The sequence below is a fragment of the Mirounga leonina genome, unplaced genomic scaffold (genome assembly GCF_011800145.1).
Source record: "Mirounga leonina isolate KUSES-001 unplaced genomic scaffold, KU_Mleo_1.0 Mir_100832, whole genome shotgun sequence".
NCBI classification, from domain to species: Eukaryota; Metazoa; Chordata; class Mammalia; order Carnivora; family Phocidae; genus Mirounga; species Mirounga leonina.
Window position 1 is genome coordinate 294,009 of NW_023270020.1, and position 14,570 is coordinate 308,578.

Genomic DNA, 14,570 nt, shown 5'->3' on the forward strand with positions numbered 1-14,570 from the left:
TGAAAATACAAAATACATGTTTTTGGAGTTAACTAAGTACTTATTTAATCAAATATATTTTTCGTTTTCTAATTCTTTTTAAAGGCCTGTGTAAGCAATTTGTAGAAAAATGCGTATATAATTCCAGTACTCTACGTATATATTTACTTAAAAATATGTAATATGAAAGTCCACTATTTATGAAGCGATTACACAAGACTTACATTTCAGAGCCTCCTACATCCTGAAACAAGGTTCACGGAAAAGACAATATACCTTAGCAATTCATCTTTATTGAAATGTGCGAAAGAATTCCAGGAGTATAATCCTTTTGCACATTACATCGAAAGCAGGTTCTCTGATTTTTTTAATTAAGCGCGTCGGTAGTTGTTCCAGGATAACCTTTCTTCGTTTTCCCTTGTTGATGCACTCATTTATTTACACTGGCAAGAGAATTTTCATTTTATTTCAAAGAATTTTCTTTTTTAAGCGAAGAGTAAAAACGGCGGGTGTTGCTAATTTTTTCTGCAGTCACAGTGATGAAAACACACTTTCGGCGCACAAGAGTTTGAAGACTTGCAAACACCTCGAGAAGGCAGCTCGAGGCGAAGAGGCGGATGGTCTCCAGGGAGGGTCCGGAGGTGGCTCAGGCGCAGGAGAGACAGTGGGGGGCGGCCAGACCCGGTCAGGTCCGGGCCGCTCCTTCGCGGCCAGGTGGACCGACCACTGCTTCGCGCGGGCTTTACGGCCGAAGCCGCGGCAGTAGCGCGTGTGCTGCGGCGACGGGCGGGTGCGCGGAGGAAGAGGAAAGAACGTGGTGACAGACTTCGGCCGCCGGAGACCCCCGCCGCTGGGAGGCCGGGCCAGGCTCCCCGGTTGCGGGGTCTGAGCGGCGCCAATACCAGACACCAAGGTATCCGCATTTCGGAAGGTGCCTATCTACCCTTCCGCATTTTCCTGGATCTCTCTCCCGGGCGGTGACGTGACGTGCTGACGGCGGGTCCGTGCCGGGGAGCTGGGCCCGCTTTTTGTCAGCTTGGAGCTCGGCCCCTCCTCCCTCCCTCCGCCCGCCCCACCAGCCGGAGCCCGGCCCAGTGCTCCAGAGAAAGGCCGGCCTGCAGCAGCAGCCATCGCGCCGACCGCCCGCACGCCCGTCCGGTGAGTTCCAGCGCCGCCGCGGCCGTGGGGCCTAAGGCTAGTGGGGTGGCCTGGTCGGCGGCCCGAATGACGCCCTTCCGCCCAGGCCGGGCGGTACGGCGCAGGGCGCAGAGCAGGCCCGGAGGAGGCCGCAATTAGGCCGGGGAGGAGCCTGGTCGCCCTGAGCGGCGGCGGAGGTGCGCTCGGTTAAGGGTGGAGGTGGGGGGTGGGGGGAGTGGTAGGGGGAGGAAGTGGGGGTTGAAGGAAGATCGCCGGGTGACCGGAGAGACAGCGTCGAGGTGTCGGGTCGACGCCGCGGCCTGCCTGGGGGACTTCGAGAGGCCGAGGCCTACGAGCGAAGGCTGAGGGCGTGAGGTGAAGGCCGCAGGCAGGCCGGAGCGATTTTCGCTCTGTAAATAGTGGCGGGGGAGAGGGGAGGGACGGGGGAAAAGATGGTGGCGGATTTACGGCTGCTGCTTGGACGGTTGAAGGGGTTGTCGGGAGGAGGAGCCGCCATCTTGAAGGTGGCGTTTGGGGAGAAAATTCCGTTACAGCCCGTGAGGGGGTGTGGGAGTGTCGGCGGCGGGGGCGGCGGCGGCGTCTCTGGTGACCGGCCCCCGAGGCCCGGCACGGCCGCGTGTGCGCGCCGAGGGGTCGTGCTCGTTTCTCATGGCTGCCGTTAGCATTGCCGCCATGTTGGACCCTCGTGCTACCGGTGTTTGGTAGCAGCGCTACTCTTTGTGACAGTCGTTCTTCGATGGCTGTTTTTCTCCCTTTCCTGCTGCATCGCTTTTGGTCCTCCTCCATTTCCCACTGCTTGTAGTCATCTCAGGTCGGTTGGCAGTCTCTAAGAGATTTTTTTAAGCAGACGTGGCTCTTAGGGCACCCACAATGAGGTTTTCTACCAGTTGTCTCCCCGAGAATCTCAGTAATGAAAATTGAAAAATTTGATAGCGAAGAAAGTTCTCTATTACTCTTTTGTACAGTACGTGAAAAATTGCATTTTGCAAACCTGAAATCGGAGTAATAAATGTTTGAAGGCTACTTTCTTATTTGGAAAAACTTTGAGATCTCCTTTTAAATGATTATTGATCACTTTATACTAGTTATTGAATATGAGATGAGTTTCTGTTGAATCATAACAAAATGTGTTATGTACGCTTCACGTACCTGGTGCTATTTAGCTATTTTGGTGGAGTTTTAAGATGCAGTTCCGTACCTTACTGTACTTTAGACTGCTTACTATTGAACTTTGATGGTGAGCTCAGTGCAGCCGATGCACGGTGTAGGAAAGATGATGAAAGTTCTTAAAACGCATGTGATGGTTGCAGTAACTTCGCTTGGTAGGTTACCATAGGAAGGCTAAGTCTCCATTTCCAGTAACAGGAAAGTATTCGTGAAATCGGTGGCATTTGGGGAACGTTACTTATTGAAAGAATGGTGGGACTTTGTTAGGTGCAGGTGGGAATGAGCCAAGGGCATGCTAAAGGTGACAGTAAATTTTACAGTTTTCTAGAGTGCGTAGGATAGGTAGGGGAGTACTGGAAATTCTGCGTGAAAAGGGTAAATAATGAAATCTGGAGAGTGATTTCTAGCAGAGTGATAAAACACCTCGGCTGTACTTCATTTATTTAGCAGTTCTGGATCCAGTCATTGGAAAAGTTTCAGAGTTGAGAAATAATGACAGCAAGTAGTAAGTAAATACTCTTAATTACTAGAAAAATTATCAAGAGTGTTCCTGCTTTTCACTTGATTCATCATCTCTCCTTGACAGCTGTTCTTTTCTATCCTAAATTCTCATTCCAATAACTTATTGCTCAGAAGTGTTAGACTTGCTATAATGAATAAAATTTCATTTACCATGGTTGAAAATTACAGGAGCATTGTAGGAAGTCACTTTGAAAAGTAGGTTAGAAGACTAATTCCTAAAAATTTCAAATGGCCTCTCCTCCATCCCCCCCGCCCCCCGCAAAGTAATTCCTTCCAGAAAATAATCTTTTTTACCCTTCAGTAAGTCAAAAGTGTTATTTTGATTTATAGATATAAGTGTCCTAGATTAGAAAGTTTCAGTAAATACGTGGAGCACTGTTTCCTGAATTTTGTAATATAAAAAACAACTTTTCCACTTTCCTAGCAACAGGTCAAGCATTGGTGAGAGGGATTCTCATGTTTTTCATGAAGGTCCACATTTAGGAAAGTTTGAGAAACTGGATTATGGGAGACAGACTAGAAGCAAGTTGATAATGCAGCCTAGTTGTAGAAGTGTTAAGGGAAAACATAAACTGTAGAAGTAGTTGCTTTATATCTTGACAGCTGGGAAAGACATAGAAGAGCTCTAAAGAAGATAGAATTGTTTGCTGCACAGTACTTAGCAGCAGCAGATGTTCCAGTACAGCAACAATGGATGTTCAAGATTAAGATTAATTTAGAGTCGAATATATAATTAAGAAGACAGGTAAGTGTATAACTTTAAAGATTTTCTATAAAAAAATGTTTAACTATAAATGTTTTTTGCTTGAAGAGATAGACAATCTGGAAAGCTGATTGGTAGATTATTAATTAGCCAACTATCATGAATAAATCAGATATTAATTTTTAATTTATGTATATTTTTCAGATGCACCTTTCCTAATTTTAAAAAACATACAGTGCTTTTTGTAAATGCTTACTTTCTGACTGTTTACGTTTGTATTTTTACTAATTAACCTTGGTGTTATTTGTGTTTCTGCACATTGACAATCACAGACTTTATTTTTTTTTAAACTTCATACCCCAGTTTTTAAAATCCCTCAATCCCATAAATTACTTTTTTTAACTTATCTAAGAAAGGTAGATCGCCATCTGATATAAACATTTAATTTCTTCAACTTCATGCTACTCTTCTGTTTTTACCTAGGCTTTCTTTTTTCATTTGCTACAGGAAAAATGCCTTTCTTCCAGGCCCACCTATTCTGCCTATTTTCCCTGACACTCTTGATGACTTCTTTCTCTTTCTCATAAATATAACTAGGTTTGATAATTCTGTAAACATCTCACTTACACTGTTTCTTTGCACCAGTCCTTTTATTTCATTTTATTCCACTTATTTAAAAATACAGTGTTTACCAAATTGTGAAATTCTTCTGCACCATGTTAATTGAGGTGTTTCTGTTGGGTTGCCTAGGTGGCTTAGTCATTTAACTTTGGTCTGACTCTTGATCTCAGCTTAGGTCTTGATCTCAGGGTCGGAGTTTAGATTCCACGGTAGATTCCACAAAAAAAAAAACAACCAAAAAACTGTTTTCTGCTTTCTCTTCTGTGGTTCTTCCTTTTTTTGCTTTTTAAAGATTTTATTTTTAAGTAATCCCTGTACCCAGTGTGAGGTTCAAACCTACAACCCAGAGATCAAGAGTCCCAAGCTCTACCGACTGAGCCAGCGAGGCGCCCGTGGGGGGTCCCTGTTTTTAAGACTTACATGGGGTCTATCCCTTGAGTTCATTCCTCTTGTCCTCACTGTCTTATTATGCTCACCTTCTTGTCTTAAGTTGCTCATCTAGCATTTCCAGTTGCCTACTGAACCCAGCTATTTTACACAGCTAGCTTGTTGATATTCCATACTTAATATGACTGAAATAAAATTTGACAGAGATGTAGTAAGTGCCCAAGAATGTTTACTGAAAATCTTATTCCATGGAGTTCCTAAAAAACTCCTGCTTCATTTCTTTCTGTTTGTGACTCAATATTTTCTCAGGCTCACTCTTCTGTGTCACATGAAGCAATGTAGATATATTTAATTTAGCATTAAATCTGTTATATTCTAATTCTAGATGGTATTTTGTCTCCACAAATTTTGAAGATCCTAATTGTAGAGAGAGTTTCTCATACTTGTTTTGTAATGATCTGGAACATAGACATCATTTCCAAAAAATACTGTTTTAATGATTTACTACTGAGATTTTTTATGGAGTTGAATAGCTTTCCATTTTAAATTAACTAGTTGAACAGATGCTGTGTTTTGACAAAAAACATTAGTACACTATCCATGTTATGAAAGCACCAGGTCAAAATGGAAACTCAGGAATAACTCCATTTTTGGAATGTGTGCAGCCCTTTATTCTTACCAAATTATTTTTCAAAAGAACATTTTATAAAAGGCCTCTTATTACTTATACAATGTAAAATAAAGAAGTCACTGCTTTTTTTTTTTTTTTTTTAATCAGTCTCCAAGCCCAGCTTGGGGCTTGATCTCACAACCCTGAGATTTGAGAGTCCTTTACAAGCTCTAGCAACGGAGCCAAGCCATATGCTCCTCACTGCTTTTTTTGCAAGCGGATTTTTTGTGAAGGAGAGGTATACATCAAAGAATCTGCGGTCTTCAGGGGTCAGGTGGATCAGTTGGTTGTCAGCTCAGGTGATGATCTCAGGGTTGTGGGTCTCTATGCTCATTGGGGAGTCTGGTTGAGATTCGCTTTTCTTCTACCTGTGCCTCCCTCTTGTGATCTCTCCCTCTCTCTCTCTAAAATAAATAAATATACTTTGGTGCGGGGAGAATCTGCACTCTTAAAGGTTTTTTGTTTTGTTTTGTTTTTTAATTTATTTATTTATTTATTTGACAGAGACACAGCGAGAGAGAATACAAGCAGGGGGAGTGGGAGAGGGAGAAGCAGGCTTCCCGCGGAGCAGGGAGCCTGATGCAGGGCTCGATCCCACTGGGACCATGACCCGAGCCAAAGGCAGACGCTTAACTGAGCCACCCAGGCGCCCCACTCTCAAAGGTTTTTAAAAAATATAATTAATATTAACATTAAATATTTAAATGATAAAATGCTCCAAAATTACTGAAAAGGGTCACTTAGATAAATTAAGTGGTAACATTTTCTTTCATATTTGTTTCATTTTTTTTTATTTAAAGAAATCATGTCTGCAAATTCATTTAAAGGGTTTCCCTCACTTCAGCGCAGTTTTCTTTTTTCCTAGAAGTCACTGGTATCCTTACATGTATGTAGTGAAATAATCTTTGTGTGCTTTACCTTTATAGAGAAGGTTACATTAAGTATGTCATTTAATATGTTCTGGTTCTAGATTACTAGTTCTTAAAATGACCTGGAACCTATGGAGATCTCTTAAAGTGCCTGTGAGGGAAAAGATTATTTTTATAGTAATACTAAGAAGTATTTACCTTTTTTACGCTCATCCTGCCATAAATGTAGTGTACAGGGGTTTCCAGATGCTAATGTAACATGATGCTTCAAAAAATAGAATGAGGAAGCAGAGGGAGTCAGCTGTCTTTTAAACTAAATATTAGAGAGAGTGCAAAAGATTTAACTTTTAATTTTAATTTTATTTTTTAAGAGAATGTAGATTGAATAGTCTCATTTGACTTTTTTTTTTTTTTTTAGTGTTTATTTTAATCACCCAGTGCTCAGTACCACAAGTGCACTCCTTAATCTTCACCTCCTGTTACCCAACCTTCTCTAATCCCCCCTCTGGTAACCATCAGTTTGTTTTCAATAGTTAGGAGTTTGTTTCTTGGTTTGCCAGTCTCTTTCTTCCCATGTGATCATTTGTTTTGTGTCTTGAATTTCATGTATGAGAGAAATCATACGGTATTTGTCTTTCTCTGGTTGACTTATTTCACTTAGCATAATATTCTGTAGCTCCACATATGTCATTGCAAATGGAAAGATTTCATTTTATGACTGAATAATGTTCCATTGTGTGTGTGTGTGTGTGTGTGTGCGCGCGTGCGCGTACGCAAAAACTGCTATAAACCTAGGGGTGCATGTATCCCTTTGAATTAGTGTTCTTGTATTTTGGGGATAAACACCCAGTAGTGTGATTGCTGGATCATAGTGTGTTCTACTGTAAACTTTTTGAGGAACCCTCCCCTCCGTACTCTTTTCCAGAGTGGCTGCACCAGCTTGCATTCCCACAAACAGTGTAAGAGGGTTCCCCTCTCTCCACATCCTCGGCAACCTCTGTTATTTCTTCTGTTGTTGATTTTAGCCATTCTGAGAGGTGTGAGGTGGTATCTTACTGTGGTTTTGATCTGCAGTTCCCTGATGATAAGTGATGCTGAGCATCTTTTATGTGTCTGTTGGCCATTTGAATGTTTTGTTTTTGTTTTGTTTTTTTTAATTAAGCTCTGTGCCCAACATAGGACTTGACCTCAGGACCCTGAGATCAAGAGTTGTATGCTCCACTGACTGAGCCAGCCAGGCTCCCCTGGATGTCTTCTTTGGAGGAATGTCAGTTTGTATCTCTGCCCATGTTTTTTTTTCCCCCCTCCTCCCATTCTACCCACCAAAAAAATTGGGTGCAATTTTTTTTTTTTTTTAGATTATTCATTTGGGGATGTTGAGTTTTATAAGTTCCTTCAATATTTTGGATACTAACTCTTTATTGGATATGTCATTTACAAATATCTTCTTCCATTCCATAGGTTACCTAGTTACTGTTTCCTTCACTGAACAGAAGCTTTTAGTTTTGATGTAGTCCCATTAGTTTATTTTTGCTTTTGTTTCCCTTGCTTCAGGAGACATAGAACACTGTTGTTACAGCTGATGTTAAAGAAATTACTGTCTATGCTCTGTTCTAGGATTTTGTTGGATTCCTGTCTCACATTTAGGTCTTTTGTCCATTTTGAGTTTATCTTTGTGTATGGTGTAAGAAAGTGGTCCAGTTTCATTGTTCTGCATGTGGCTGTCCAGTTTTCCCAACACATTTGTTGAAGAGACTGTCTTTTTTGCATTGGATATTCTTTCCTGCTTTTTGAAGATAGTTGACCATAGAGTTGTGGGTTTATTTCTGGGTTTTCTATTTCTCTTCTGTCCCATTGATCTAGGTGTCTGTTTTGTGCCAGTACTATACTGTTCTGACCACTACAGCTTTGTAATATAATTTAAAATCTGGAGTTGTGATGCCTCCAGCTTTGCTTTTCTTTTTCAAGGTTGCTTTGTTTATATGGGATGTCTTCTGGTCCATATACATTTTAGAATTGTTTGTTCTAACTCTGTGAGAAATGCTTGTGTTATTTTGATAGAGATTGCATTAAGTGTGTAGATCGCTTTGGGTTGCACAGACACTCTTAACAATATTTGTTCTTGCATTGCATGAGCATTCCTGTGTTTCCGTTTCTTTATGTCATCTTGAGTTTCATTCATCACTGTTCTGTAGATTTCAGAATACAGATTGTTTACCTCTTGGGTGAGGTTTATTCCTAGGCATTAAGGTTTTGGGTGCAATTACAAATAGGATTGATTCCTTGATTTCTTTTTTGCTGCTATGTTATTAGCATATAGAAATGGAACAGATTTCTGTATGTTGATTTTTATCCTGCTACTTTACTGAATTTGTGTATCAGTTCTAGCAATTTTTTTGCTGTTTTTTGTCTTTAGGGTTTTCTGTATAGATTTGATAATCTATACAGAAAATAATGAAAATTTGAAAATAATGAAAATTTTAATTTTTCCTTACCAATTTATATTCCTTTCATTTCTTTTGTTGTCAGGTAACTAGGACTTACAGTATTATGTTTAATAACAGTGGTGAGATGGACATCCATATCTTGTTCCTAACATTAGGGAAAAGTCTCTCAGTTTTTCCTTATTGAGGATGATATTAGCGGTGGGTCATTCATATGGCCTTTATGATGGTGAGGTGTGTTCCCTTTTAACCCACTTTGTTAGTGGTTTTTATCATGAATGGGTATACTTTTGTCAATAGCTTTTTCTGTGTCTTTTGAAATGATCATATGGTTGTTCTTTCACTTACTGATGTGATGTATAATGTTGATTGATTTGCAAATATAGAACCACCGTTGAAACCCAGGAATAAATCCCACTTGATTGTGGTGGATGGTTTTTTTTATTGTGTTGTTGGATTTATTTTCATAGTGTTTTGTTGAGAATTTTTGCATCTCTGTTCATCAGAGGTATTGGCTTGTACATTTTTTTTAGTGGTGTCTTTATCTGATTTTGGGTAATGCTGGACTCATTGAATGAATTTGGAACTTTTCCTTCCTCTTTTATTTCTTGGAATAGTTGTTTTGTTTTGTTTTGTTTTTTAAGATTTTATTTGTTTGAGAGTGAGCATGAGCAGACGGAGCGGTTGAGGGAGAAAGAGGAAGGAGACGACTCCCCACTGAGGGAGGAGCCTAAAGCAGGGCTTGATCCCAGGACCCTGAGATTATGACCTGAGCTAAAGTCAAATGTTTAACTGACTGAGTCACCCAGCACCCCTATTTTCTGGAATAGTTTGAGAAGTATTAATTCTTCTTTAAATGTTTGGTAGAATTCACCTGTGCAGCCACCTGGCCTTGGATTTTTGTTGGTTGGGAGTTTTTTGATTACTGTTATGAATATATCTTTTAAGATTCATTTTATTTGCTGATAATCAGTCTCTTCAAATTTTCTATTTCTGTTTTAGTTTCCTGGCTATGTGTTACTCTGTATTTCTCTTTTTCCTATGTTGTCCAATTTGTTGGTGTATAGTTTTTCGTAATATTCCCTTATAATTGTTTGTATTTCTTGGTGTTAGTTTTATTTCTCCACTCTCATTTGATCTCTCTCTCTTTTTTTAAAAGATTTTATTTATTTATTTGAGAGAGAGAGAGAGAGCACAAGAGGGGGGAGCAGGCGAGGGAGAAGCAGACTCCCCGTTGAGCAGGGAGCCCGATGTGGGACTCGATCCTGGGACTCCAGGATCATGACCTGAGCCGAAGGCAGTTGCTTAACCAACTGAGCCACCCAGGCGCCCTAATCTCTCTTTCTTTTTTTAAAGATTGCATTTATTTATTTATTTGACAGCGACACAGTAAGAGAGGGAACACAAGCAGGGGGAGTGGGAGAGGGAGAAAAGACTCCCCACTGAGCAGGGAGCCCAATGCAGGGCTCGATCCCAGGACCCTGGGATCATGACCTGAGCCGAAGGCAGACGCTTAACAAGTGAGCCACTCAACCCCCCCCTTTTTTTAAGATTTTATTTTATTTATTTATTTTTATTCATTTGACAGAGAGAGACACAGCGAGAGAGGGAACACAAGCAGGGGGAGTGGGAGAGGGAGAAGCATGCTTCCCATGGAGCAAGGAGCCCGATGCGGGGCTCCATCCCAGCAGCCTGGGATCATGACCCAAGCTGAAGGCAGACCTAACGACTGACCCACCCAGGTGCCGCAAGATTTTATTTATTTGACAGAGAAAGATAAAATGGGAGAGGGAACACAAGCAGGGGTAGTGGGGGAGGGAGAAGCAGGCTTTCTGCTGAGCGGGAAGCCTGATGTGAGGCTCCATCCCAGGACCCTGAGATCATGACCTGAGCAGAAAGCAGACGCTTAAGGACTGAGCCACCCAGGTGCTCCTGTAATTGTTACATCCTGATGGAATGTCTACTTTATGATTATATAGTGCCCTTCTTCATCTGTTGTTACAGTCTTTGTTTTAAAGTCTAGTTTTTCAGATACAAGTATTGATATATCAGCTTTTTTTTTTTTTTTTGAAGGTTTTATTTATTTGAGAGAGAGAGAGTACGAGCAGGGAGAGGAGCAGAGGGAGAGGGGGAGAAATAATCAGCACTGAGCAGGGAGCCTGAAGTGGGGCTCAATCTCAGACCTGAGCCTAAAACAAGAGTTGTATGCTTAACCAGATGAGACACCCAGGTGCCCCTACACTCGTTCTTTTTTTTTTTTTTTTTTTTTTAAGATTTTATTTATTTGCGAGAGAGAGCATGAGAGGGAGGAGGGTCAGAGGGAGAAGCAGACTCCCCACTGAGCAGGGAGCCCTATACAGGACTCAATCCCGGAACTCCAGGATCATGACCTGAGCCGAAGGCAGTCGCTTAACCAACTGAGCCACCCAGGTGCCCCTACACTGGTTCTTTTTGACATCCATTTGCATGATGGATGTTTCTCCCTCCCATCACTTTTTTTTTTTTTTCCTTTTTGAGAGAGAGAGCATGGGAACAGGGTTGGGGCAGAAAGAGAGGGAGAGAAAGAATCTTTTTTTTTTTTTTTTTTTAAGATTTTTTATTTATTTGAGAGCACGCACAAGAGGGGGGAGTGGGAGCGGGAGAAGCATACTCCCCGCTGAGCAGGGAGCCTGATGCGGGACTTGATCCAGGGACTCCAGGATCATGACCTGAGCGGAAGGCAGTCGCTTAACCAACTGAGCCACCCAGACGCCTGGGAGAGAGAGAACCTTAAGCGGGCTTAATGCTTAGTGTGGAGCCTCTCACAGGGCTAGATCTCACAACAGACATGACCTTAGCCGCAGTCAAGAGTTGGTCACTTACCTGAGAGCCAAGCATCCCTCTTTCTTCTTGCTTTCAGTCTGCAGTCTTTTGGTCATAAAGGAGTCTTCTGTAGGCAGCATGGCAGTCTTTTGTAGGTGGGTCTTTCCCCTTCCCCCCCCCCCCCGACCCCCAGCAGTGTGGAGCCCAACACAGGTGTTAAACTCATGATCCTGCTATCAAGACCTGACCTGAGCTCGGATGTCCAACCAACTGAGCCACCCAGGCACCCCAGGTCTTGTTTTTTAACTCATTCCTTTGCGTATGTGTTTTTAGTAGATTTACATTCAAAGTAATTATTGATAGATATGTATTGCCATTTTATTACTTGTTTTTTGGTTGTTTCTGAAGGTTTTCTCTGATTTTATCTTTCATGGTTTGCTGGTTTTCTTTAGTGATATAGCTTGGTTTTTTCCTCTATTCTTTTAGTATTAGTGGTGTTTGATTTGTGGTTACCATTAGGTTTGTATTTGCCTCTTGTGCATATAGCAGTCTGTATTAAGAAGTTTATGATCATTAAGGTTTGAACCCATTCTTTACACCTCTTTTCTTCATGTTTTAGTTATATGCTGTCATATTTTACATTCTTTTGTTCTGTGAGTTCCTTCACTGATTTTTTAATAGAAATGTTCATTTTTACTGTTTTCGAGTTTCCTACCCTCATTATGTCATTTTTGGTCTTTTTTTAGAGTCCTTCAGAGACTTTATTAAAGAGTCCCCTTTAATATTGCTTTCAGGGCTGGTTTATTGGTCCCAAACTCCTTCAGTTGTTGTTTCTCTAGGAAACTCTTTCTATTCTGAGTGATATCTTTGCTGGATAGAGTATTTTTGGCTAGAAGTTTTTCTCAATCAGCCCTTTGAATATGTGATGCCACTATCTCCTGGCTTGGAAGATTTCTGCTAAAAAACCTGTTGGTAATCTTAGGGGTGTCCTTTGTATGTGATTATCTTCTTTTGCTGCTTTTAGTATTTTTTCTTTATCACTGTATTTTGTCATTTTAATCCCAGTATGTCTTGATATGGATCTGCTTTTTTTGATTCTGTTTTGGGATCTCTGTGCCTCCGGGATCTGCATATGTTTCCTTGCCCAGATTAGGAAAGTTTTCAGCTTTTATTTCTTCACATAAATTCTCTGCCCCATTTTTTGTTTCTTCTGGAATGCCTGTAAAACAGATATCAGTACATTTGATGGAGTCACTAAGTTCCCTAAGGCTTCTCTCATTTTGCGTAATTCTTTTTTTTTTTTTCTCTTTCGTTTGTTTGTTCGTTTTGTTCATTCCAATTTGATTGCTTTCCATTACTCTGTCTTTTAGGTCACTGATTTGTTTCTCTGCTTCTTCCAGCCTGCTGTTCATTCCCTTAAGTGTGTTTTTCATTTTGTTTATTGAGTCCTTTATCTTTGCTATGTTATTCCTTATCTCTATGTTAATGGTCTCACTGATGTCCTCCACTCTTCTCAAGTCCATGAGTATCCTTTTGATCATTGGGTTTATATTTTTTATCAGGCACATTACTTACATATGTTTTACTTATATCTCTGGTAGCAGCTTTGACCTCATCTTTCATTTGGGATAGATTCCTCTGACTTGTTTTGTCTGTGTACCTTTTTCTGTATGGTGAAAGTCATCCATGTCTCTTGTTCTTGAGGGTAGGGGTTTTATGAAGAGGTCCTGTAGTGCCCTGCCATGTAGTGTTCCCTATTCCCCAGGCCTGGTGCTTCAGGGAGTCTCTCTGCTGTGTGTGCATACTGTTGTTTTGGCTCTTCTGTCCTTCAGACTAGTTGTCTGCAGAGGCTCTTCTTGCCTGCTGTGGGCAGTGTTTGGTCCCTGGCCAGAATGTGGTGAATTTTAACTAGGTGTGCTCTGGTCAGCTTGTGAAATGAGACCTGTTGCCACTGCTGCTGGATCCAAAGCCTCACAAAACTCCAGGTGGCGAGATGCTGTGGTTTGGGCTGGTCTTCTGGGGAAAGGGCCGCCACACTGGTACTGAGGCAAGGGAGACTGGGAAGGGTGGTTCTTCTGGACTGTGGCATGAGTAGGGCAGGGTTTGGTTGTAGGCATGTTAGGTAAAGCAGGTGTCTGCACTGTGCTGTTTACCACAGGTGGCCCTGTTCTTATTCTTAGGGGCAGGGAAGGGAAATGGTCTCTGCTAAATCCTTTGTTCTGAGGGAGGGTCTCCCTGTGAAAGCTGCGTCTTTGGGACATGTTCTGAGATGATCAACTAACTTTCCTTCTGTGTGCCCCAGGCTTTAAGTTGGTTCCAAGAACTCACAAAATTCATTCCCTTTAACTTTTCAGGTCAATTGCTGGTGCCACCATATCCTTCTTCCCTATATACCACATCTGAAGAACTACCTTCTTCAATGTGGCCTCTTCTCTACCTTTAGTTGTCGAGTCTTCAGATCAATTTCTGGGTTATTTAGGATGATTTGATAGTTATCTAGTTGTGTTCATGGGACTGCATGAGGCTAAAGTCCTTACTACTACCATCTTCCCCTCTTTCTAAAAGATTTAATTTTTAATTTGGCAGTACTTAAAGCAAATACTATGTTGATGATAATGACTTATTAGTTGGACTTAATAAGCAATGTTCTTGAAATTATTGAGCTGTAATATGTATTTGTCTTTAATTTGAAACATGTATTCAGTGATATTTATACAGACATACATACACAGACATGTATGTTGTCTATATGTATTTATAGTAACATATGTCCTGAGCCACAATAAAGTGTATTTCTTTTTTTTTTAAGATATTATTTATTAATTTAATTCATTTAACTGAAAATGTTAAGGAATAAATAAACCAGAGCATATTTACTTACTAAAATGGTAATGTGACTAATTTGATTAATAATTACTCAAACAGGGAGAGACACAGCAAGAGAGGGAACACAAGCAAAGCAGGTGGGAGGAGGGAGAAGCAGGCTTCCCACAGAGCAGGGACCCTGATGTGGGGCTCGATTCCAGGACATCATGACCCGAGTGGAAGGCAGACGCTTAATGACTGAGCCACGCAGGTGGCCCGAATAAAACGTATTTCTTTCTGTACGTCAGGATCAGAAAAAGACCCTCTCCAGGACAGTGCACAATTCTTATCTATAGATAATTTTTTTAATGGAATATTGACAGCATAATTTATGCAGACAAAATCTCTTTGAAGGTCTCGAATTTTATTTCATAGAGTAGTCC

At 41.2% G+C, this 14,570-nt stretch overlaps 1 protein-coding gene across 3 annotated transcripts in view; it reads left to right on the top strand.

The window, feature by feature from the left end:
• Positions 1–1,052: 1,052 nt before the first annotated feature.
• LOC118004353 (zinc finger X-chromosomal protein-like) overlaps positions 1,053–14,570 on the top strand; it is a 55,010-nt gene continuing 41,492 nt past the window's right edge. For 2 of the 3 annotated variants that reach the window (XM_034996733.1, XM_034997503.1), the window contains exon 1: positions 3,165–3,571. The gene's annotated coding sequence lies outside the window, so the exon portion shown is untranslated. Of the gene's footprint in view, positions 1,138–3,164; positions 3,572–14,570 lie in introns of those variants that run through there. The other variant, XM_034999049.1, reaches the window with a different exon arrangement.